At 32.4% G+C, this 23,831-nt stretch overlaps 1 long non-coding RNA gene across 1 annotated transcript in view; it reads left to right on the forward strand.

The window, feature by feature from the left end:
• The window catches only part of LOC148758550 (uncharacterized), a 57,621-nt gene extending 56,601 nt beyond the window's left edge, over window positions 1–1,020 (forward strand). Inside the window, exon 3 of the long non-coding RNA XR_016020555.1 lies at window positions 53–1,020. This is a non-coding gene — a long non-coding RNA (uncharacterized LOC148758550). The remainder of the gene's footprint in view (window positions 1–52) is intronic.
• The last annotated feature ends 22,811 nt before the right edge of the window (window positions 1,021–23,831 follow it).

Below are 23,831 nucleotides of genomic sequence, written 5' to 3' on the forward strand. Positions count from 1 at the left end.
TTTTCAACATGTACCACATCTCTCTTCTCTTGCCTTTCTTTTGTCATTTCAGATCCATCCTACCTACATACCATCGTGAACCAGTCTTTCATAGGTCAGGGGATTGCATTCTCTGTTTTGCTTCTTTGGAACAAACATCCAGTCACCCAAAAAGTAAAGATTCTGCACCTTCCAACTCATAACTTTCACAGACATGTCTCCAAGCAAAGTATTTGTTTGTTTTGTTTTTATTTTTCTTACAAGGCTTATTGTTTGCAGGGATTTTTAGTGTTGAATATTTCTATGTCTATTAACAATACTTGAGTTCCCACTACCTCTTTAGTTTAGGAATGCCTGTTAGTTGGCAGGTTGGAACAACTTAAGCACCTTAAAAATATCACATATTTTCCTGTATAGACAGATAAAACATAAAAAGATAACTTTTTCTTTTTAGCTCTTTACTATATGAAAAATAATATCTAAAGAAATTATGCTTTATTACTCTGGTAATTTAACTTCATCTGAACTTGGCAGGAAATGTTTTGATACTTGTATATTTAAATAATGCTTTTTTTCACAGAATAATTATAATCTATATTAACTTGAAAATATTTATCTGGGAAGGTCAACTTTAATTTATGGATCACTAACTAGATTTGAAAACTTTGATTATGACATTTAACCTGCAAATGGATAACAGAACCAGACTATAATGATAAATAGTTCACTGTAAATAAATTACAGATATTTTCACAACAATTGTGTTAGAATGGTGGCCCTTGTCTTTTGCGAAATTGGGAAGCCTTTTTAATTACATCTGACTTTCTATCCTGCTCCATTGTACACAGATATCAAAAGGGCTATGATTATGTTAATTTTTAAATACAGCATGAAGGAATAGTATGGCAAAGTTTTTTTTAAGTTCAATCCCTAGTTATTTTCACATATGCAGAAGAAATAAAACCTCATCACAGAAAAAAAAAAAAAAAAAAAAAAAACATGTATAAGAAAATTAAAATGTGTAATACAAAAAGGCTTTGCATAGAGTAACGTGTGTTTTTTTCCTCCCCATTATTGGAAGGCACTTTAACTAGCATATTCTCTTTCAACATTTGTCATAGAAACTAAGGGGAAATAGAAAAGCCAGGCATTACTTATATAAGCAAGTTTAAATAACACATTAAGATACCCAAAGCAAAGAATTTTACATGTAGAGATTGGATAGCTACATGTGAACCTTATTAAAATTTATGCTCATTAGCTTAATGTGTAGCATATAAAAAGCATGTGTTGAACTATTAAACAAGGTACTCTAAAATTTATAAGCATGTGCACAAGAACAATTACTTGCTGAGAGAATCATATACAGATATAAATTATTGGACTAAATATTTTCATTATGGAAATAAATATATAACATGTTTCAGTAATCATTCATATATACGCCTGTGATACTTTGGTTATAAAAATACTTTTAATATTAGAACCTGTCAAAAGTATCGTTGTACTTAATATATTTAAACTGTTATAAATTTAGTCTCTAATTGCAAATGTGGATATTATGAGGTGTTTTTATTTAAATTAATCCACAAGGATTGCCTTGTAATATATAATTTTTAATACCCACATTTTAATTTAAAACCTCTTTCTCTACAGTATCAGCAAGCCTCATATGTATAATTTGACACATGCATATAATAAATTAATAGTTAATATTTTAAAGCCTGTATACTTTTTAAATAGACTTTTTGGAGATGTTCCAACCCAAGACGGAGACATAGGAGCCTCCTGAATACGCTACCTACTATAGACACATCAAATCTACAGCTACACACAGAGCAATTGAAAGAAATCAATTGAAATAAACTGAAAGAAATCCAGAAACTAGCTGAGTGATTCCTACACACTGGGCAAACAAGAAAATACCCATATCACCCACAGAAGAATGGGGGCTGAATGCAATCCTACACAGTAACAACAACAAGCAGAAGATGAATTAAGAAAATAATCCATTTACAATACCATAAAAGGAGTAAAATACTTAGGAAAAAATTTAATCAAGGAAGTGAAAGATCGATACACTGAAAATTATAAGATATTGAAGAAAGAAATTGAAAAAGACACAAATAATGGAAAGATAGTCTGTGTTCATGGATTGGAAGACTGAATATTGTTAGGGTCCATCTTATCCAGTGTGATTTACAAATTCAGTGCAATTTGTATCAAAATCCAATAGAATTTTTCACGTAAAGAGAAAAACAGAGTTCTAAAATTAATTTGAAACCACAAAAGATTCTGAAGAACCAAAATAATCTTTAGAAAGGACAAAAAATATGTTACAAAGCTATAATAATCAAAGTAGTAAGCTATTGGCCTAAAAACAGACACATAGATCAATGGAACAGAATAGAAAGCCCAGAATTAAACCCAGACATACATGGTCAATTAATTTACAACAAAGAGCAAAGAATATACAAAAGGGATAATCTCTTTAATAATTGTTGTTGGGAAATCTGGACAGCCACGTGCAGAAGAATGAAACTGGACCCCTATCTCATTCCATATACAACAGTCAACTTAAAATAGATGAAATACTCAAATTTAGGACCTGAAACCATAAAAGATAACATAGGGGGTAAGCTCCTTGATGTGAATCTTGACAATTATATTTTTGGATTTGACACTAAAAGGAAAAGCACCAAATGCAAAAATAAACAAATGGAACTACACCAAAATAAAATGCTTCATCACAGAACAGGAAACCATAAACAAAACGAAAAAGCAACAGACAGAATGAGAGAAAATAATTGCTAATCATATATCTGATAAGAGGTTAATATCCAAAATATATAAAGGACTCATGCAACTCAATAACCAAAAAACAAGGTGATTAAAACATGGACAGAGGAACTGAATAGACATTTTTCCGGAGAATACATACAGACAATAAATAGGCACATGAAATGGTGTTCAGCAACCCAAATCATTTAAATGAAAATCAAAACAACAATGAGTTATCACCACACACCTGCTAGAATAGCTACCATCAAAATACAGGAGGTAGTTAGTGTGAGTGAGGATGTGGAGAAAAGGGAGCCCTCATGTACTATAGGTAGATTTTAAATTTGTGCTGACACTATGGAAAACAATATGGAGTTTCCTCAAAAAATTAAAAATAAAACTACCATATGATCCAGCAAATCCCATTTCTGAATATATGTCCAAAAGAAATTTGGACAGAATATTACAGAGATATTGCACTTCCATGTTCAGCACAGGATTATTCAAAATATACAAGATACAAAATCAACCTAAATATCTGACGATGAACAAGTGGATAAACAAGGTACATGTGCATGTGTGTGCATATGTATGTGTATACATATATATATATATATATATATATATATATATATATATATATATGTATATATATGTATATGTATATATGTGTGTGTGTATATGTGTGTGTGTGAATATATATATGTATATATTTATATATATCACACACAATCTCACGCAACACACACAATGGAATATTATTCAGTCATGAGAAAGAAAGAAATCCTGGAATTTCCTATAACATGGATGGACCATGAGGACTACTATGCTAAATAAAATAATCCAGACAGAAGAAGACAAATACTGCATGCTATTGCTTCCATGTGGGATTTTTTTTTTTTTTTTTAAGTCAAATTCTTAGAAACAAAAGTAGAAAAGTGGTTGCCAAGGCTGATGGGTGGGGGAAAATAGGAGGATGTTAGTAAAGGGTACAAACTTTCAGATGTAAGATAAATAAGTTTTGAGGATCTAATGTATAACATGGTGATTATCATTGAGAACACCATATTCTATAATAAACTTGAAAAGAAAACTATCCTTTACCTAATAAAGCTTATTGTTATTTTGATTAAAAAAAGCAAAGGTGCAATAATATCCAAAATACATCAAGAAAGACAATATTGCAAATGGAACATGCAGAATAAATGCATTAATAACAGAAAACAACAGTATAAAATGAACAATAGATGATTTAAACAGTAAATTTATGTAGAATTATGAGTTTAGTTTTGATAAAGATGGCATTTATGATAATGAGGTTGTCTACAATTTTGAAGGAAATAGTATTAGACTTTCCCCATTTTCACACTTACATACGAGGACAGACAATTAGGTTCACAAACTTATCCTAGAAAAACTGCTACATACTTGATTGCTGAATATCACTACGGTCACCTTCAAAGTCTCCCCTTGCGAAGCTATGCACCAACTCCAGGGCCTAACCCACCATTCAAAGTAATTTTGGACTCTTTTTCTGCAATGGCCATCAGAGTGGTTGTCGCATTACCCTTGATGTCCTGAATGTCATCAAAATGTCTTCCTTTCAATATTTCCTTTATCTTCAGGTAAAGAAAGAAGTCACTGGGGCCAGAGCAAGTGAGTAGGGAGTGTGTTCCAATACAGTTATTTGTTCACTGGTTAAAAACTCCCTTAAAGACAGTGCCGTGTGAGCTGGTGAATTGTCATGATACAAAAGCCATGAATTGTTAGCGAAAAGTTTAGGTCATCTGAGTTTTTCACGCACCCTTTTCAGCACTTCCAAATAGTAAACTTGGTTAACTGTCCAGTTGGTAAAAATTCATAATGAATAATCCTTCTGATATAAAAAAAATGTTAACAATCTGGTTGCAACAAGTCATGGACTTACTTGTCAGACCTGGTATAAATTTGCAAAGAACAGGTGTCTTCAAATCACGTGCATATACTATTTTTACTAGTTTATACTATGTAAGTACATGAAGTCTTCCTAAATCACTGATATATATTGAAACATAAAGCATGTAATCATTTTTAAAATGACTGAAAATATAAAGAATCAGCTAGTGAGTTTATTAAAAGTACTCAGTCTCATATCTCACTTCCAGGAGGTTTTTTTTTGTTTGTTTGTTTTGTTTTTGTTTTTTAAATCTAACACCTTTGGAAAAAAGAAAGCAAGTGATACAGAGAGCTTTAAAAAAATCCAAAACATACAGCTTGCAAAAAAAGGAGTTGAAGTCCAATGATTATTAAAATAATCTATGTGTGTATGTGTTTTTATGTGTATATATTGTAAAAATGGATATCCATAAATGCGATGAAATAGATATTCAAGATACACACCATAGTGTTACTAGCAGTTAGGAAGTTTGAATGGGGGCTATCAAAACTTACTTCTCATATGAATTAAATTGCTTGACATTTTTATGCAAGAAATATATCCAAGAAATTGAGCATATTTTTCATTACTTGTATTTTATTTAATATACTTCGTTTTGTAGCAATTCTTCCTGAGTTTAAAATATCTAGTTGCATGCTCTCTTAAATCTTAGATTTCAGATAAATACTCAAACAAGCAAACCTTATTTATAATAAGATCATTTGTGAAGTATAAAATATTAGGTGCCATATAAAATTCTCAATGAATCCCTAAGTGCCATAATTACATGATCATCTAAGTCAGTGGAATAAGATCTAAGGCTTAGTATGTAATCTCTCAGCATTGATTCAATAATCCTATATGTCTCTAATGGAAGGAAAACTAATATGAAATAATGTGATTCACATTTTTGCTATTGTTTTGCAGTAAATGATGATGAATGTTTTATTAGCATTATTTGTGATCTCAACAATGGGATAACAAATAGCCCTGTATTTGGTTTCACTGGCATATTATGTTGACTCAGTCAATGAGGGCTTTTGGATGCACACAAGCAAGAAGCAGGCAGTTTGATTGAATTTGCTCAAGCCGCATTTGCATTTGTTTAATGAGGCAGCATAATCTAAACAAATGACTTCCCAGGACATTTTAATAATCCAGAAGGAGAATGGTGTAAATTCACCAAAGGGTAAAGGGAATTCCTTTTATTATTTTGAAATTTAAAGTTTCATAGAAACAATGGAAGCTGGCTTTTTATTACAAACATTCTTGTGTCCAGAATTAAATATGCACAGTCATAATGAAGCTGCATGTTCTATTTAGTTTAGTTACAGTAGTCTTAGATCCCAGTTAGAATTTACCATTTTGTAGTACATATTTTGCTATCAATTTGAATGGGGGCATTTGTTGTTAAATTAACTCAAGGAAAAATTTCCAAATGTAACATTAATTTTTACCTATTATCATGCATTTTCATAATTCATATGGCATTGGTTTTATTTGGCAGTAATGTAAAACTACCTTCAAAATCTGAATTACCCTTTCAAACACATGAAAACTTTGAACACTCTGAAGTTCCTGTTTTGGTCTGGAATGTATCTCGCGTAATGACTTGGGTGGAAATAAAACAGAATAATCTTTTGAGATTTCAGTGTCTTTCATTAAATTATAAATGTAACAAATGCATATGGTATACAAACCAAAATGAAAAGTCTTAAAATAAGTAATTGAAATCTCTATTCTCCTACCCCTGACTCAGTCAACTCAAATATTGGCATGTTGTTATCTCTTTTTAAGTTACACAAATAAACATGACCTAAACATATTATTACACACTTGCTTTTTACACTTATTAATGTATCTATTATATATATTATATATATATATTATATATAATGTATATATATAAAACAGCATATGCATTTTGTGCATTTATCAGGCTTTGAAATTTTAACTAATCCCTTTAAACTTGCATAGTATTTGATTATATAGATATATCATGTTTTGCCTATTTTACTATTGATTTAAATTGTTTTCAGACTTGTTTTAGCTATACAAGCTTTTTGCAAGGAACATGTTTCAAAGTACATCTCTGGACATACACATGTACATCATTAAGTTAAATTGCTACCAGTGGAATAGATGAGCCAATGGTTTTCAGTAATGTTGTTAAATTGCCCTTTAAAAATAATCTCACTTTCCACTGCCATTAGTATATAGGAAACTTTGTTTTGTTTTCACCACTCCTAAATTTTAAAATCTAATTACAGTGCCTCAACTTAAAGTGTCCTAATTCCTGGTGTCTTTATAAATCACTACACCGATCTGTCATAACTCTATAAATATCAACTAAGCTTGATATTTTAGAAAGGAACCCCCAAGTAATAACTGAGTTTTTAACTATTTATTATTTCTGGAACCTGGGCCTACAAAATTGGTTACAGCAGAGGAAATTATAGCTTAGGAAATATGGACAGATACAGAGAAAAATGTGAGTTTAAAGACAGTCAGCAATTGAATGCTTTGAAATAATACTTAACTGAAAATCTACTGCTGAAAGAAGCAATTAGAACAAAAATTGAGAAAGTCACAGGAAACAGGTTAACATATACCACATTTAGAGAACATAAAAAAATTCTATTTTCATATGCAATTCTTCAAAATATAGGACTATACAATTTATCACCTTCCTCATTAGACTATGTTTTGTCTTTCTGTATAGTCTACCTCAATTAAAGCGGCACTGGCATAGATGTCTAATAAAAGTTGTTGATAATGTTTGATTGCACTTAGCCTCCACTTTGGGACTACCTCGTAAGAGAGCCTGACTGAATACTGTACCTTGCAGAGAAAAGAAGTCCAGTCAGTAACCAGAGTAAAGTTTCAGTGACCTTCCCTTATCCCCTTGGCTCTGACTGTATCCCAGCATACCAACTCAGACTTCCAATTTCAAATACATGAAATGCTTTGCCTCATGATTTATCTGTTCCTTCCATTGTACTTCAAAGGGCAGGTCTCAACCAATGACTGGTAGTAGTTGGTAGATAAATAACACTGGTGCCCTCTGGTGAAAGAACTGAATGTTCATGTTTTCGCAAAGATCCACAGTACCATTGGGCTTTTCCAATCAATCATGTACCTTATACTGGCTTCCTTCCCTTCTCTTGTCTCACTTGTGACCCCCAAAACTGGAATTCAATCAATTTCTTTCTCAGTCTTTGTCTCTGAGGGTAGCTCACTGAAGAAAGCAACTTTCCAGGTGTTTATCATAGCATAGCCTGACCAAAGCACTAAGGAAGCTGAACTCTTTAACTCTGCTTTACAGCACCACAACCTAGCCTCAATAAAAAAATAGAACAAACAGCCCTCTAACTTAAACTTAAAAACTGTATGTGTGTTTATTGATGGCTATATATATATATATATATATATATATATATGTGTGTGTGTATATATATATATATGTGTATATATATATATATATATATATATATATATATATATATATAATGCAGTCTAAAATAAAGAAATAGGATAATACAATGACAAAAAAAAATACCCTCTATAATTGGGTGTGTTAAATTAAAATTTAAAATGCAGGTATCCTTATTTAAAAGTCTACACCTCAACTTTATTAGACAATAAAATTTGTAGACTGCTTTGTTGGGTATCACCTATAATGTTTCACCTACTGGAAGAAGTAATTAAATTTGATAGACATCTTGTTCATTTAGAAACTACTCTCAGTCCTACACTACAGAAAAATGTTATTAAATTTAACTGAAGCTATAGCTTCTAAACAGATATATATGGTGTGCCTATTTATATTTAAAGTATTGATACAAACAGAATTATTCAAATCAGTGTTAATACAGGTGCAATATTAAAGTAAAAGCAAAACACTTTATATAAAATCCTTTCTAAATTTCAAAGTTTTGAGATAAATATTGATATTCTAAAATATGCTTGATGTCAATGAAGTTTAAAGTCAGTGTTTAAAATAGTCAATTATATTAAAGAATAATATTATGCTAAATATGACTCAAAAGGTTTGTGTGGGCATGTACCTGGGTAGGTATGTGTTAGAACCTCTCATCTCAGGGCAAATAAACATTTTGTTGACACAGTTCTTCAGTCATCTCAGGGCAAATAAAAGCTCCATAAAATACAACAAAATAGAGATAATTTCAGTCAAATGTTAAAAATTATCTTTTTTATATAATTCAAAGTCCCATTGCAGGTTATAATATTATTAACAAGTATTTCCATAGGGCAAAAAAGCTTACATAGACTAAATTTATTTTTTATTTAATGATTAAATAAGTTAATTAAAAAAACACTCTTTGTCTCTTTTATTATATTAAGAGTATACTTTAAATCCCCACAAGGTACATTTAATAAGTGGCAATTTTCACAGCTCAAATTATGATCATACCCTGATCACATCTACTGTTAACATTATTAAGGTTAATTGTAAATGTTATCTATTAACATTTCCTGAAAATAATGTTTTCTGAACAGCTTAAGGAATGCTCATGTAATTTTACCCAAAGGATTTAAACCCATTTATAACAAATTAAAACCGGTTTTCATTTTTTATCATGACTATTCTGCTTATTCCAGTGATCTTCATGACATTGATTATGTTTCACCTTGAATGAAATTACTAATTTTGAAAAACTCAAGGGTTACACCAATAGAATAATCTTTGAATTTATGTTGACACCAAAGAGGATATACTATTGTACACTTTTATTTTAATTAAGTGGTTTTTACCTAAGAGTTCTAATTAAAATCAGGGGACAAGATTTTCTAAATACACCTTCTAGGTTCCTTTCTCTGTGACTCAAAAGGTTTGTGTGGGCACGTACCTGGGTAGGTATGTGTTAGAACCTCTCACGAAAACAGCAGACACCAATTGGCTTGCTTGGGTGCTTGTAGAACCTAAGTAGAGGCAAAGACTGGAGCAAAAGCTCAAACACTGTCAGTACTGTCTTCATCCATTCATCTTTTTATTCATTTATTTAACACATTTTACTCTGGCTCTTCTCCGCTCCAAGGACTATGGGACTATGGTGAGACCTTGGACATAAAATGGTCGGTAAATGGGCCTGCCTTTTTGGTTTCTTTCTGTTTCTGTGTTTGCCCTAATTTTTATTCTCTATTATTCTCTCTTTTGTCATGTCTTTCCACTCCTCTTTTCCTCCCTTTTTTCTTCCCCTTTTCTTCCTTATTTCTATTTGTATCTTGTTGAGTAGAAAATATGATCACAGGTAGGGTCTGACAAAGTTGCAGATTTGTCCACCTGCTGCAAAATTTTGGTGAATTTCTCCCCATATAAAGTGACAAAGTGTTTGAAGAAGAGAATATATGATTCAGCTTGGGTTGAGGCTTATCTATAGGTAATCAACTGAGGCTGGTGGGTGATATTGAGAGTTGAGGGCTACTAAAGTTTACTTCAGCTGCTAATAATGACTAATACATGACTGCTCTTGAAGTAAATATTTGGGTGATCAAAGTACTAGATATAATAACATGACTTGAAAAATATTCAATGCACCTCCAGTTAGGGACTACTGTGTGAGTAGTAGTGTAAAGATCAAAGAAACTTTAACAAAGTTGCTCTCTCTCTCTCTCTCTCTCTCTCTCTCTCTCTCTCTCTCTCTCTCTCTCTCTCTCTGTTTAAATCCTTCACCAGCCCCCTTACCCTCTGGTAACCACTAAACTATTCTCTGTGTCCATGAGTAAGGGGGGTGAGGGGTGGGGGGTGGGAGATGAAGGTAAGGGGGATCAAATATATGGTGATGGAAGGAGAACTGACTCTGGGTGATGAACACACAATGGGATTTATAGATGATGTAACACAGAATTGTACACCTGAAATCTATGTAATTTTACTAACAATTGTCACCCCAATAAATTTAATTAAAAAAAATCCTTCACCAGTATGGTAGGACAGTATACACCACACAAAATATAAAAGGGATAGATTTATCTTAAGTGTTACACTCCTCCAACTTGTCCACTGGCCTAGAGTGTGTACCGTGATAGCATGCGTTCTTTACTGTGCCTACTACAAAAAAGTGTGTTACTAATATAGTGACTATATTGTCAACTTACCTTCCTAAGGTAAGAAAAACATATCCTCCTATTGTTTCAAACCACTTTTATAGAAAAAGTGTGGAAGAACCTATGCCAGCACATTCTCAACTAGAACACGGAAATGATAAAGATATGAATAAAAGCATTTTTTTCCTACAAATAATGACTTTTTCAATAATGTCAATCTAGTAATTTGGAGTGGTTAGCATAATTCTAGAGTATTTTAAATCATTTTCTAGAATCAGATACCCACACTGGGAAATAGACAATCAATAATATTAAGTTTATTGGAATATTTCTGTTTGGAAATGAGTCTTAAGTTATCTCATTCACTAATGATTCCAAAAGCCTTTGTGTATTCCAACCTCCTAACTCAGTGTTAAAATAAATATGTTGTTAAATTAGTGCTTTTTGAATAAAGTAGTTTATTTAAAAATAGCAAGGTAATTTTACAGAAAAAAAATTCCACTGGTTAACAATTATACTTTAGAAAAATATTACCTTTTTGTGATTTATGAATAAAACTCTCTTTTTTAAATTAAAGTTTATTGGGGTGACAATGTTTAGTAGGGTTACATTGGTTTCAGGTGTACAATTCTGTAATACATAATCTATATATCACATTGTGTGTTCACCACCCAGAGTCAGTTCTCCTTCCATCACCATATATTTGATCCTATTTAATATCTCTTTTTGAAATTCATCCTAAGTGTGGCATATAGAACAATTCCTGGGCTGTCGGGAGAGCTTAGGGAATATTAGTTAATATTGATTTGAAGGGAATGGTAGTCCTTGTTACCAAATCAGCTTCTGTAGCCCTGGTGTTTCCTTAGAGAACCACAATTCAATTATGGGTCATGCCACACTTGATTTCCTCCTTAAGATTGACTGCATTATATTATGCCAATTTGGAGGCATTCCAATGTCTTTGCTCTGAGACTCTCACAGGGAGCTATAGTAACAAAGAAAGCCAAGCTAACGTAGGGAACAGGCTTTCCCAGGGATTAATGTTAACAACCTTTAGCTGTATTGTAAACTATTATCTCTATCCAGACTCATCATTCCAGAGAAATATACTTGACCTTTGGTTATATATTCAAAATCTTTAACACTGTATTTGGAAATATGAAGCAAGGTGTGAAAATAAAAGGAAAAATACAATATTCTTGGATTGGACATTTAATTTCATAAACTGTCCGTTCTCTGTATATCAATATTCAAATATAAACAATTACATACAAAATTACATGGTTTAAATTTAATATATAAAAGGTTAAAAAAAAAAAAAGCAGACCCATTAAACTGAGTTATGCCTTTCTCCAGGCAATGGCAAAGTTGAAACATCTTAAATATAACAAAATGTTGAAAAATATTACCCTTATGAATACTTAAGTTATTATTGATTATGGCTGAATGTGGCTGCTTTAGATCAATCTCTTTCACAATCTTTTATGCTTAACTTAAATATTTATTGAGATTGTGTTTATGTTTGCTTTCAAATTAATATTAAGATATGTGATATTATTTAGTATTATAAAAATTAAATTTTTTGGCTAATTTTCACAATGATATTTAATTTATAGGACAAAAGTTTTAAAAGGTGTATGTGAAAAAGCATCACATTTGGTCCAATTTGCAGATTTTTATCACACAGGTTAAACATGAGTTCAAGTTTCTGAATAGTCCAGATATTACAGGGAATATTAATGCACAGACATATTTTGAAAAAATACTGCTTTAAATTTCCATTTAAACTGTAACTTAAAAATTATACAAGGTATTTTGTAATTTTTAAGGGTTATTAGCGTTTATTTTCAGGTTTATACAGTCTAATGTCACTAAAATCTAGAACTGGAAATTTTAGAGTACAATATAATTTATCCAAATTAATTCCATTGAGTAGAGCAATTGTCAAAGGTGATATTAGAAATATAATTAAATATTTGATATTATAATGTCATATCAAGAGATGAATTCCCACACAACTTTTTTTTAATTAAAAAAATGTTTTTCAATTACAGTTGACATACAATATTAGTTTCAGGTGTACAATATAGTGATTAGACATTGATATAACTTATGAAGTGATCACCCCAATAAATCTAATACTCACCTGACACTGTACATAGTTAATACAATATTATTGACTATATTCCTTTTGCTTTACTTTATATCTCAATGATTATTTCGTAACTAACAATTTGTACTTCTTAAACCCTTCACCTTTTTCACCCATCTTCCCAAATCTTTCCCATCTGGCAACCATCAAAATGTTCTCTGTATCTATGAGTTTATTTCTGTTGATTTGTTCATTTATTTTGTTCTTTAGATTCCACATACAAGTGAAATAATATAGCATATGTCTTTCTTTGTCTGACTTACTACTCTCAGCACAATACCCTCTAGGTCCATTAATGTTGTTGCAGATGGCAAGATTTCATTTGTTTTCATGGCTGAGAAATATTCCACTGTATATATGTACAACATAGTCTTTATCCATTCATCCACTGATGGACACCCGGGCTGCATCCATATCTTGGCCATTGTAAACAGTGCTGCAGTGAAAATATGGGTGTACATGTCCCTTCACATTAGTGTTTTGGGTTTCTTGGGATAAATACCCAGAAGTGGGATTACTGGTCCTTCTTTGTCTCTTGTTATATAGCCTTTGTTTTAAAGTCTGTTTTGTCTGATATAAGTATTGCTACACCAGAATTTTTTTCCCATGAAATATCTTTTCCCATCCCTTTATTTTCAGTCTGTGTGTGTCTTTGGATCTGAAGTGAGTCCCTTATAGGCAACATAAGTAAAGGTATTGTTTTTCTTATCCATTCAGCAACCGTGTCTTTTAATGGGAACATATAATCCATTTACATAGAAAATAATTGTTGATAGATATGTAGTTATTGCAATTTTATTATTCATATTTTGATCTTTTTAAAATTGTATTCTTCTAAAGAATTCCCTTTAACATTTCTTGTAATAGAGGTTTGGTGATTATGAACTCCTTTAGCATTTTCCTTTTCTGGGAAGCTCTTTATCTTTTCTTCAATTTTAAATGATAGCATTGCTGGATAAAGTAATCTTCATCGTAGGTCCTTGCTTTTCATCACTCTATGTATTTTGTGCCAATCCCTTCTAGCCTCCAAAGTTTCTGTTGAGAAATCAGCTGACAGTCTTTTGGGAGCTCACTTGTAGGTAGCTAACTGTTTTTCTCTTGCTGCTTTTAAGATTCTTTGTCTTTATCTTTTGGCATTTTAATTATAATGTGTCTTGATTTGGGCCTCTTTGGGTTCATCTCGTTTTGGTCTCTGTGCTTCCTGGGCTTACATGTCGATTTCCTTTGCCAGGTTAGGGAAGTTTTCTGTCATTGATTCTTCAAAACTTTTGCAATTTCTTGCTCTCTCTCTTCCCCTGGTACCCCGATAATGTGAATGTTGGTACACTTGATATTGACCCAGAGGTGTCTTAAACTATACTCATTGTTTTTGATTCTTTTTTTCATTTTGCTGTTCTGATTGGGTGTTTTCTGCTACCTTATCTTCCACATTGCTGATTCGAGCCTCTGCTTCATCTAATCTACTGTTGATTCCCTCTAATGTTTCTTTTATTTCAGATATTGTATTCTTTATTTCTATCTTCATTTTCGATCCTGTTTGTTGAAGTTCTCCCTGAGATCACTGAGCATCCTTATAATCAGTATGTTAAACTCTGTGTCTGTTTTTTATTTATTTTTCTGTAGCTTTGTTCTGTTCTTTTATTTGGGATATGTTTCATTGTCTCCCTACTTTTTCTGCCTCCCTGCATCTGTTTTTATGTATTAGGTAGGGCAGCTATGTCTCCTGGTCTTAGAAGCGTGGCCTTATATAGTAGGTGTCTTGTAGGGCCCAGTGGCACCGTCACCCTGATCACCAGAGCCTGTGTTCCAAGTGTGTCCCTTGTGTGGTTGTGTGTGCCTTCCTGTTATAGCTGAGCCTTCGTTTCTGTTTGCATGTCAATGGGAGGGATTGACCCTCATTCTGATTGGTTATGAGGAGTGGCTGTCACTACAGTACAGAAGCTGTGATTCAAGGGCTAAGCCTACAGAATAGGTTTTATTTTAGAGGGTCTCTGGTGCCTGTCAATTCAGCCCTTTGGTTATGGTGTCTGTGGGGGCGGCCTGGTGGTGCCTTGGTGCATTGTGATCTGGCTACTGGATATGCCAGCCCTGGGGGATACTGGAAGAAGCCCCACTACTGGCCAAATTCAGTCTATGCCTGTGCCCTGCCCAGGGCCACAAAATCTGCTGCTGCCATCCAACCATGCTTGGCTTAGAGGTGCCTGGGAGAGGCCAAGTTGTGAACTGAAACTGGCCAGGCTTGGGGCTGCTTAGTAAGAGATACATAACATACCAAGCCAGATGCTGCTTGTTTGAGGAAACTTTGAGAGATTTTAGGAAAGCCCATGGCAAAGTCTCTAGAGCAGCTTGGTGTTTCTACAAGCTGGGTGGGAGTAAGGTCAGGTAATCACCAGGACAGGGCCAAGTGTGTTACCCAGATTGATGGAGACTCAGACTTTGTGCCTGTCTGTGCCGTCAGGAAGGAGGTTGTTCTATAAGGGAACAGTGGCTTCTGCCAACACTTCTGTTTGGGAGAAAGTTTCCCCTCCAGCCTTGGCACCAAAGCCAGACCACTCAGTTCTTCCCCATGTGTCCCTGACACTTTTCAAGCTGCTAGCCCAGTGATGGGGCTCAGAACAAGTGAATCCATCTGTGACCCCTTTAAGAGGGTAACTCAAGACTCCAGAAGCCCTCCTTACTCAACCACAACCTCCACTGGTTTTCACAGCCAGAAGTTATGGAGGCTTCTCATCACAGCTCTAGAACCCTGGACTGGGGAGCCTAGTGTGGGACTGTGACATCTTCTCCTCAGGAGGGACCGCCACAGCTGAGCTATTTCTACCAATTTTTAACTACTACATGTGAGTGTGGGACCAGCCTGTCCTTCATCTCTGCCCCTCCTAGCAGTCTTGAAGTAGCTTCTTCTTTATGTCCTTAGTTACAGGACTTTTGTTCAGCTGGACTTCAGGTGATTCTCAATCATGGTGTTCTGTAGTTTAGTTGTAGTGTTGATGTGGTTGTAAGAGCAGGCAGGTACAGCATTTACCTACTGTGTCATTTTGACCAGAAATCCCCACACAACTTCCTGAAGAGTGTATAATATCATTGTTTTGAAAAACATTCTAAGCAAAGGAAAAGATGAAATCTTTACAAATAATTATTGAAAAATAGCATAATATTAATATCACAACTCAATATTGTTAGTAAACTAGGATAAATTCCATGAAAATTGTGCAGACTATTCTGAATTAAATGTAAAAATGAGTATTCTAACAAATTGTAGTAAACTTTGACAACTTTATGTTTATCCCAGAATTTTAATACTGATTTTGTAGTAGAAAACTTATTAACACAGTTTATCCCATAAAAATTTTTAAAAATAAGGCAAATAATTATATCCATGAATGCCAAAAAGTCATTGGTGATTCTTTAACAAGTTTCCTACATTTTTTAAAAGATAAGATGAATAGAGGGGGGATAATGTATAAAAACTATTTTTTAAAAATCAAAAGAAATTTTTTATGTCAAATGAAAAACACTAAATTTATTTTAATAAACTTAGGTAATAGATAGTAATTCTTTTATCAAAATTATTTTTATAATTGACTTAAAGATAAAATTTCATACAATGAAATATTGCACATGCAGGTAAGTATGATTTCAGTTTATCCATAATAGGCTTTAGCCAGAAAACTCTACTAAAACGTTCTAAGAATAACAGACAAATTGGTATCAACATTTAAGATAAATTTATAAATTTATATTCTATAGTGAGTATACTCTATATACAAGCAAATGTGTAAAAGTCAATAAGTAGTGTTTCTCCATAGCAGCAAACACATGGAAATAAAAGGGGGAAAAGCTTTATTGAGATAGTAACAAAATTATAAAGTGTCTAGATGTAAGATGCAAAAAAACTTTAACACTGTATTTAGAAATATAAAACAAGATGGGAAAATACAGTATTCTTGACGAGGACATTTAACTTCATAAACTGTCAATTGTCTGCATATCAATATGTAAATATAATTAGTTACAACCAAAATCACACGGTTTCAATTTTTACTTGTATAGGTTAATTTTAAAGTTTAGCAGAATAATGAAAGGTTAAAAAAGTCAAAGAAATTATAAACAAGATGAGGAAACGGAAGATAATCTGTGTAATGTAACAACAATGGTTTGGGTATACTAATAGATTAGGTAATTTTGAAACAGATGCATATATATATACATATATATACATATACATGTATATGTATATATATATGTGTGTAAATATATATATGTGAATATATATATGTGATATGTCAATATATGACAATAATTGTGGAGGAAACCTGGTTAGTTGAGAGACAGATGCACTTAATTATATGACAATTTTTTGTGGTTGGAAATTAAGGTATGCCATTTACACAACCAAAACACGAGTGCTAGAACTGAAAAAAAAAAGTGTTTGTAACGAACATACCAAGTGGTTTTTACAAATTTACAAGACAAAAATAAATATATAAAATATCCTATCGAATGTAGGAAAAATATATGAATAGAGAATTTATAAAAGAGTAAATTAAAGTACTTACAATGTGAAAATTTGCACAAGTGCACTGGTGATTAGTGAAAAGCAACTTAAAGAAAAACTAGAGAGCATTTATGATCATGTTTACATTAGATAAATAAACTTCCTATACAATCTTTATACATATATGTGTGGAATGAGACACTGTGACTTAAATATGCTTAACTCAGGGAGGTTTGGATTAAAGGAGTCAGAGTTTCAAGTGAGATGTTTAGCATTCTGTTATATATTTTGTTCTGTATCCACTCAACAAGTGTTGATTCTGGTTATAAACTGGTTACTCTTCTAGCTTCTAAGAATACAGGAGTGAACAAAAAAGGTGCAAAACTTACTGCCATCAATGATGACTATAACAAGATAAATCATAAAATATAATTTTCAGTATTCATGTGTATTATATAGTTGTAATATAAATATGAGGGGGAATTACATATACAATTTTATTATGAAAATTAAATGAATGACAACATATGTGTCATTTTATAATGTTTTCCTATAATCATTTCCTTTCCCCTCAAACTACAACACTGAATCTATAGTAAAAACTTGTAAAAGTAACCAGATTTCATTGCTTTTCTCCATTGTCCATGGCTGATATTTCCCCATGTTAAAAGCTACATAAAAGAGTTTTAGGGTTTTACTTGCCTATGCAAATCCAGTGCTGTGTTCTCTAACTAATTCTTCTAATCTTGATTCTTCTTAACTATTATTTCACATTGGCAGTTGAAAACAAGGCTGAAATCTTGGCAGAAGTGTTTTGTTTTTGGATTCCTTTGTTATCCTAAGGAGGAATTATGCTGCATTTTGTATTCAAAGATGAAATAAACAAAGTAAAATATATCACATCTATATATATTAATATACATAGTGTAAAACGTCTTCATAAAAAATTCATCAAAAGATTTTTGACAAAGAGATGACAGAAAGAAATATAATTAACAGCAACATTAGCAACAGTTTTTTTTTTTAAGACTATAAAAATATGCCATAAGAAAAGATGAAATTGTGCCATTTGCGACATGGATGGATCTTCAGATTATTATGCTAAACAAAATAAATCAGACAGAAGAAGTCGAGAATCATATGATTTCACTGATATATGGGAGATAAAACTGAAAGCAAAAAAGGAACAAGACAAACAAATGAAAAAAACAAAAACTCATACACACAGACATTAGTTTAATGGTTACCAGAGGGTAAGGTAGGGATGAGGGTAAATGGAATAAAATATATGGTGATGGAAAGAAAGCTGACTGGATAGTGAACACACGATGTGATATATAGATGATATATTACAGAATCATACACTTGAAACCTATGTAACTTTACTAACCATTGTCACCCCAATAATCTTTAATAAAAAAAATAAACGTATGTATGTTAATATATTCTTATATAAAAAGGCATGCCATTACTCTTTAATAATTGGTAAAATAATACATTTTACAATATTGAAAAATGGTATAACAAACATTATAATAGTGTTTCTTAACACACTATTGTTTAAGTGTTTCTTAAAGTGTTTCTTTCACAGTGTATTTTCCTTCCTTATGTCTATCCTATGACTTTCCATGTCATGCCATGTTTCCCCGAAAATAAGACATAGCCGGACCATCAACTCTAATGCGCCTTTTGGAGCAAAAATTAATATAAGATCAAGTCTTATTTTACTGTAGTATAAGACCGGGTCTATATAATATAATATGATATCACATGATATGATATGATATGATAAATATAATATCGGGTCTTATATTAATTTTTGCTCCAAAAGACTCATTATAGCTGACTATCCAGCTAGGTCTTATTTTCAGGGAAACACGGTATGCTTTCTTTCATTTTACTTACCAGCATTCATAGTATATATTTAATTGATTTACTAAATGTAATATTGGTTCTCAACTGTTAATCTTTGTATTTCCTGAAGGCAAGGCCCTTTTCATGTTTTGGTCAATATTATATCCCTAGCAGCCTGTAGTGCCTTCCTAGTAGACAGAATGATATAATCCCTGAGCGATAAAAAGTTAGAGGGCAAGAACTTCTTTTCATATTCTCACTCATCTTACTATACCTAATTCTAAGGTCCTATACCAATGAGAATTTTGCAATAAAAAAAGGGAAAAAAAAAAGATTTGCAATAAATCTTGTAATATTGAAACAAGGGACTTTAAAGGAGATTTACTCATTGTGTCTTTTTGTTATATTTGGAAACTTCTGTTGAAGAGAACAAGTTTCTTTCAAATGTTAGATTATGTTTCTAATTCAAAATATATTCACATCAGTAGAGAAGTAATGAAGGGTGATATATTATACAAATTTAATTATGGTAATTGAATGTCATCTATTCTTCTTGCTTTCTAAATAAAGTCACAAAAGAAAAAAGAGATTAATATTTATTTCTAATGTTCAGTCAATTAATGAGTCTATGTGGCTTTCCAAGATTCACTGTAGGTTTTGAAATTAAATTAGACTTTAATTAGCAATACAAATTTGATATAGCTGTTGTACGTACCCTAGTGGAAGGAACTATAAAAAGATACTTTATAAATTTTAATACCAACAAGAATTTGCAAGTTGTAGCCTAATTATATTATGTGCTTAAAGTCAATCATAGAATGTCTTTGTGCTTATGTTTTATTATACTTTGAAAACCCATTTTTGATAAGAAAAACTGAAAGTGGTGTGCAGGTCATGGCTAAAATAAGTGACCAGAAAATTATTTGATATAAGTCTATGTATCTCAACTGTAAAGGTTAATTTTTTTCAAGTTGAGCATTATGCTCTCTTAATATAATTATTTTACATTAATAGACATATGCTGGTTTTCACAACAGAAAGCCATACTTAGCAGTTTGAAACATTTACATCTTGAAATCAAAGTCTACAATTTCTCTGAGAGAAACACAAGTATTTGCAAGCAAAATACATTCTCACATCTTCACTATCATCTTTTCTCACATTTTTGCCACTTATATTTAAATTATTGCCTGGAAAAGCAGAACAAGGCTGAAAATGTACAAATATTTCTGTATACCAAAGTTCCCCTCCCTTATCCACACTTTCAGTTAGCCACTGTCAACAGCAATCCGACAATATGAACTGGAAAATTCCAGAAATAAACAATTTCAAGTTGCACACTATTCTGAGTACCATCACACTTCTTCCTCCCTGGAGATGAATCATTCTTTTGTCCAGCATATACACTCTGTATAAGCTACCTGCCCATAAGTCACCTAGTAGCCGTAGGTTATCAGATCTACTGCTGTAATATCACAGTGCTTGTGTTCAGGTAACTTATTTTTCTTAATAATGGCACATTCTCGTAACTCTTATTACATTATCTTAAAATTCAGTTTTAAAAATGTTATTATCTGTATAACATTAGTGTATGAACTAACGTTAGTGTATGAACACCCCCCCACACACACACCCACATACACATACACACATAAACCCCTAAAAGTTTCCTAAAAATGAAATATTTTGTTTTAATATTGGTAAAATTATATTTTATTTACTTTTGATCTTATATTTGATATGGTATCCTTTTGTCCTTAAATGCAATAGGACATGATTAATGATATTTAACTCACTATTAATATTAATAAAACATATTTATAACTGTGTTGGAGTGAATTATGATATCATCATACATGACAATATAGTGATATCTGTTCATCCTGATATTCTGCCCAGATTTTATTTTATTGTGTCTTTGACCTTAGAATATATAGCTATAAAATAAATAATCACTGTGACCCAAAATAATTCTTCGTACAAGTTACTAAGTACAGTACTGATTGAGAAAGACTTAAAAACACAGTAATATATTCTATATGCTGTGCATTGAACCACAACTATGCGATCAGCTCACCAAACAGAAAGGCTTTTTCTCACAATACTCTTTCTTTATAAAAGGGTCTAATGGTTTGTACATACTAAATATCCATGTGTATATAATTCCACCTGCCCAAGAATTAATCTTTGAGGTAATCAAGCCATTAGCATCAATTATTTCTTCATCAATACAATCAGAATAAAGTTCCTAAAAGCAAACTATCTGGGCATAGAAATGGGAAGTTCTACATTGAACCGTTGAGTACTTGTTATTCAACTCAAGTAAAGTTTGAAAAGGAGAGAAACAAATTCTTAGGGGCTGGACTTGTCACGTTACATATTCTTTCATCTGTGTGTAAATCAGAAAGTACTTTTAAAAATCTCCTGGTCATTGGTAATACATGGTGAACAAACAGACCTGGATTTTACACTTCTGAACTTTATACTGTAAATATTATCTGCATAAATGGTTATATATTTGCAAGTATGTGATATGCTCCCTAATTCAAGGGTTATAAAGAGCAAATCCCTATGAGACATAACTTAAACTGGAGTTGTGAAAGGCTTCCCTGAGGAAGTGTTTTTAAAGATGAAATATAGTGAATAAGACGTGAAATTGACTCCTATTTCATAAGGTATATTTGTCTTACAAAAAAATCAATAAGGCAAATGAAGTGTTACATTTGTTCAGTACTGAGATACAATTTAACTATATTCTAGGTTTTTTCACATTTTGTTAGGGACTGTGCACAGTAACATTCCAACAATGAAGATGTTATTAGGACTATTTCAACAACAAATGAACAGTAGATGGAGCCTACTTTTTTTTTTTTAATTAAAATTTATTGGGGTGACAATTGTTAGTAAAGTTACATAGATTTCAGGTGTACAATTCTGCAATACATTATCTGTATCTCACGATGTGTGTTCACCACCCAGAGTCAGTTCTCTATCCATCACCATATATTAGACCCCGTTTACCTTCTTCTAGAGTCCCCTGCCCCCCTTACCTCTGGGAACCCTTAAACTATTGTCAATGTCTATGAGTTTTTGTTCCTTCATTTGTTTATCTTGTTGTTTTTTGCTTTCAGTTTTATATACCACATATCCGTGAAATCGTATTGTTCTCTACTTTTTCTGTCAGACTTATTTTGCTTAGCATTATAATCTCAATTACAAGTGCAAATAAAAACTATCAATGTCCGGGTTAAAGCCTTGCCTCATCTTTTCCTCACAATTGGAGTAAAATCAAAACTACTTTCGGTACCCACAAGCCTTGTGTAACCCTACCTCACTCCGAACTCATGGTCTGCCCTCTCTCCACCCCCACCCCCTCCTCACTTGGCTCTCACCACTCTAGTCTGTGCATTTCCTGACCACCCAAGTTTCTTCCCTCCTCAGAGTTTCTGCATTTGCTTGGTTCATCTGCCTGGAATGTTCTTTCCCCAGATCTGTACATGGTTACAGAGCTTACTTTTAATTTTTTTAACTTGTATTGAATTTATTGGAGGTGACAATAGTAAAATTATATAGGTTTCAAGTGTGCAAGTCTATAATACATCATCTGTATACTGCATCATGTGTTCACCCCCCAGTCAGTTCTCCTTCCATCACCATATATTTGACTGCCTTTTCCTTCTTTTATTACACTGCCTCCCACTCTTATCCTCTGATAAACCACTAAGCTGTTGTCTGTGTCTATGAGTTTTTGTTTATTTGTTGTTTTGTTCAGTTGTTGCTTTTCATTTTATATCCCACATATGAGTGAAGTCATATGGTTCTCAGCCTTTTCTATCTGATTATTTCACTTACCATGATAATCTCAAGATCCATCTATGTTGTAGCAAATCACAGTATTTCATTTTCTCTTATGGCCAAGTAATATTCCATGATATATATGTACCACATCTTTTTATCCAATCATCTACTGAAGAACACCCTTGATGTTTGTATGTCTTGACGACTGTGAATAATGCTGCAATGAACATAGGGGTGCATATATCTTTACTAATAAATGTTTTCCAATTTTTAGGTGGATAGCCAAAAGAGGGATTATTAGGTCACATGGTAATTCTATTCTTAATCTTTTGAGGAACATCCATGCCATTTTCATAGTGGCTGTACCAATCTACATTCCCAGCAAAAGTGTATGAGGGTACCTTTTTTCCACAACCTTCCCAACACTTTTTATTACTTGTTTTGTCATTAATAGCCATTCTAACAGGTATTAGGTGGTATCACATTGTAGTTTTGATTTGCATTTCCCTAATAGCTGGTGAAGTTGAGCATCTTTTCATATGTTTGTGGCCATATGTGTGTCTACTTGGGAGAAGTGTCTGCTCAGGTTCTCACCATTTTTTAATTAAATTGTTTGTTTTTCTTTTGTTTTTGAGTTATATGAGTTCTTTGCATATTTTGTATCTTAGCCCCTTATTGGAGGAATTGTTTGCAAATATATTCTTCCATTTGGTTGATTGCCTCTCTGTTTTGTTGACGGTTTCTTTTGCTGGGCAGAAATTTTTTAGTTTGATATAGTCCCATTC

The sequence above is a fragment of the Rhinolophus sinicus genome, chromosome 3 (assembly GCF_057876585.1).
Source record: "Rhinolophus sinicus isolate RSI-liver-muscle chromosome 3, RSI-T2T, whole genome shotgun sequence".
Classification (NCBI taxonomy): domain Eukaryota; kingdom Metazoa; phylum Chordata; class Mammalia; order Chiroptera; family Rhinolophidae; genus Rhinolophus; species Rhinolophus sinicus.